The sequence below is a fragment of the Trachymyrmex cornetzi genome, unplaced genomic scaffold (assembly GCF_001594075.2).
Source record: "Trachymyrmex cornetzi isolate Tcor2-1 unplaced genomic scaffold, Tcor1.1 scaffold840, whole genome shotgun sequence".
NCBI classification, from domain to species: Eukaryota; Metazoa; Arthropoda; class Insecta; order Hymenoptera; family Formicidae; genus Trachymyrmex; species Trachymyrmex cornetzi.
The window spans coordinates 178,746-182,525 of NW_017300181.1; positions in this window are offsets into that span (position 1 = coordinate 178,746).

Sequence of the window (3,780 nt, forward strand, 5' to 3'; positions counted from 1 at the left end):
TAAAAAAATTAGCCGAAAGCCATTTCCCATAAGGATTCTGCGGGGTCCTTTAATGTTTAATTCCAAATTTGAAACTAAACCTTTATATAAATACAAATATTATTTTTTTTATAATTTAATAAATTGTTAATTATTTAATTACATTCTTTATAAGAATTTAAATTAATTTGTAACTAAAAAATAGTAATACGTACAATTTGTAGTTTGTGATGCAATTTGTAAGGTTTTATAAATATATACTATTTATAAAAAAGTTACTTTAATAATACAAATTTCTTTGTAATGTTCTGTGACAATTATTAATAATGTTTAAATATTTTCAATTATCAATACTAGAAATTTAAAATGCCTATTACGGTCGAAGCTGGATCTTCGTTGCTTTAAATAATTCAATCTTGAATTACTAATATATACTATATATGTACTTGCATATATACTGTATTGTAGTCTTTTTCAAACTGCGCGCCGAATTATTTTTCCTGACTAAATAAACGCAATTAAAACTACTCTAGTAATCGCGAATTAAATTGACAAGCAATTTAATAATTTGATGCTACCATCAAGCATCATATATTATAAAGATGCTAATGTTAGGTGTACAAAAAAGTTCTTTTTTTATAAAATTCAATCTTTATTCAAAAAGAAACGAAAAAATATTAATCAGCGAAATATTCTTCGTTTGCATCAACGACCTTTTGCCATATTTCGGGTAGCTTGCGAATTCCTTGATGATAGAAACTCACCGGCTTCGAAGCGATAAAGTCATCAATGCATTTTCGTATCTCTTCTAATCTCACGAAATGTGTATCAGCCAAATGATGCTGCAGCGACCGGAATAGGTAGTAACCGGAAAGCGCCATGTCTGGGCTATACGCCGCGTGCGGAAGAAGTTCCCAGCCTAACGCAAAGATATGGTCCTGAGTCGCTTTCGCAACATGTGGTCGAGCATTGTCATGAAGCAAGATCACTTTACGACGTCCTTGGCCAGTAAATGGCTTCTTTTCTTCTAATGCATTGCTCAAATTGGTCAATTGTTGTTGGTAGCAGTCTGCCGTGATTGTTTCACCCAGTTGTAACAACTCGTAGTACAACACACCTTTCCAATCCCACCAGATACAGAGCAAAACCTTCTTGGCGTGGATATTGGGCTTTGGCATCGATGTCGAAGGTTGACCAGGATCAACCCATGATTTTCTACGTTTAGGGTTATCATAAAAAATCCACTTTTCATCGCCTGTAATGATTTTGTGCAGAAAATCTTTTTTCCGGAACTTTGAAAGCAAAGTGAGTGCAGTATCACACCGTCGATTTTTGTTTTCTTCGGACAATTCATGCGGAACCCATCTGCCTTCCTTCTGAACCTTTCCCATCGTATATAATCGTACGGAAATGGCTTGCTGCGTAATGCCAAGCTGTTCTGCAAGCTCCTTTTCAGTTTGCGCAGAGTTTATATCCAGCAGTGCTTGCAATTCGTCCGTTTCAATCTTTTCAGGGCGTCCAGCACGCGATTCATCTTTAAGACTGAATCTCTTTGGCGAAACTTTTGATACCATCTTTTACATGTAGCATGACTTACAGCGTTCTCTCCATATGTAGCACAAATCATTGCAGCGGCTTCAGCAACATTTTTCTTCAGATGAAACGCGAAGTGGATGGAAAATCGAATATGCTCTTTTGTTATTGCCATCGTGAACACTACTGATTTTTGAGGTTATGTGCATCAAACGCCAAACCATATGGCATTTTAGAAGGCCAAATGTTAACGCTTTAAAACCGCAAAAGGACGGGAAGATACATAAAATTTAAATTGTTATTTCGGTTGTATGAAATTTAAAGCTCAGAACTTTTTTGTATACCTAATATGTTAAAAATTGTTAATAAATTGCGAAAAATATTACCTCGGCCGGGATTTGAACCCGGATCTCTTGTATTCCGTACGAGCGTCCTAAGCCATTAGACCACCGAGGCCTTAGTAATATTCTTCGCAATAATTGGTACAATAAGGAAACAACGTCTTTCTTTCAGGCGATGTAATCGAAACAATATCTTTATTTTAGACCATATATATGTTTCTCACATTTTTTAGATACAACAGTCTAAATTTTTTAGATACAACTGTTATTATTGATGAAAACAAAATTATTTTTGACAAATATCATAAGCCAACTTTCTCGGGGAGATTCCTTAATTTTTATTCTTATCATTCGTCTTGTTATAAAAGGGGTGTCGTTATTGGTGTGATTGATAGAATTGCTCTCTCTCTCTCTCTCTCTCTCTCTCTCTCTCTCTCTCTCTCTCTCTCTCTCCAGTCCCATCTACGATTTCACCAAAAGAATTTGACTAAGGCTATTAATATTTTTTTAGACAACGGATACCCTTTGGATTTTATTTTTTCGACGATACAAAAAAAGGTTAAATTATTATATTTACAATAATAACAATAATATAGACATTAATTTGAATAAGAAAATCAAGGGCACACAAAAATATTTTACGGTACTTTATGTTAAGGGTGTCTCTGAAAGTTTTTTGCCCATAACATTTAAACTTGGTTGCAAACTATCTTGTACAATTCCAAACTCTTTGAAAAATTACATTAAAAAAGGAAAAGACCAACTAGACTTTCTCTCTCACCAGGGTGTGGTCTATAAAATTTCCTGTGAAAATTGCGAAACTAGTTATGTCAGCCAGACTAAGAAGAGACTTAAAACTAAACTTCAGGAACATATGCCGGACATAAGAAAGAAATCGGGATCTCCTTCGGTTATCACGAACCATAGAACTATAATTTCGATTGGAATAATGTTAAAATACTTGATAGTGAATCATCTTATAATAAATGTTTAATCTCTGAAATGGTTCACATTAAGAGACAAAGACAGGGCTCAAACAGTCATAATGATACGGAAGCTTTACGGAGCAGTGATGCACATTTGGCTCCCCGGCAACACGGAATCCAGCCCCACCACTTGTATCCCCACCAAGCAGACACCTACCGGCATCGAGTCGGCCGTCTTCGCCGCGAGAGCGAGCGAGACAGCGAGAGGCAGCGCCCGTCTTTCTCGCTCTACCAGTAACTCATAAACACAAGCGAGTATTAGAGTTCTAATACTTGTGTTTACGCTTGTGTTTACGAGTTACTGGTAGAGCGAAAAGGACGGGCGCTGCCTCTCGCTGTCTCGCTCGCTCTCGCGGCGAAGACGGCCGACTCGATGCCGGTAGGTGTCTGCTTGGTGGGGGTACAAGTGGTGGGGCTGGATTCCGTGTTGCCGGGGAGCCAAATGTGCATCACTGTTACGGAGTCCTATCTTCCAATTATACAATCTCTTTCCCCCCCCTAGTTTTTTCCCCTTCCTTTTTTACCTTTTCTACAGTTTTCTTAATTAGTTTCCTACTGGTCGTCACTTTTCATTACTTACTGGCTAACAATAGAGTGATCCTTATCGCAAGTTTGCTTCAATTTAAATATATTACTGTTTTAATCATTGACTCAACAATATTTTCTGACACTACAATTTTATTAAATTAAACTGCGCATTGCATTTTTAAGGTATATTTTCTCTTTTTTATTAATTACTTTAGGTTCTGAACAGATAGTTAACTTATTATATTCTGCTTTATTTTTTTTACCTATTTTATTTCGTATACTTTTATATTGTTTTTTATTTATATTACTGAATTTTCTACTATATATATACGAGGTGTGATCAAAAAGTAAGGTGACTTTTCATTTTTATAAAAAAATATTCATTTATTCATCCAAAATTATGTTATCCCCTT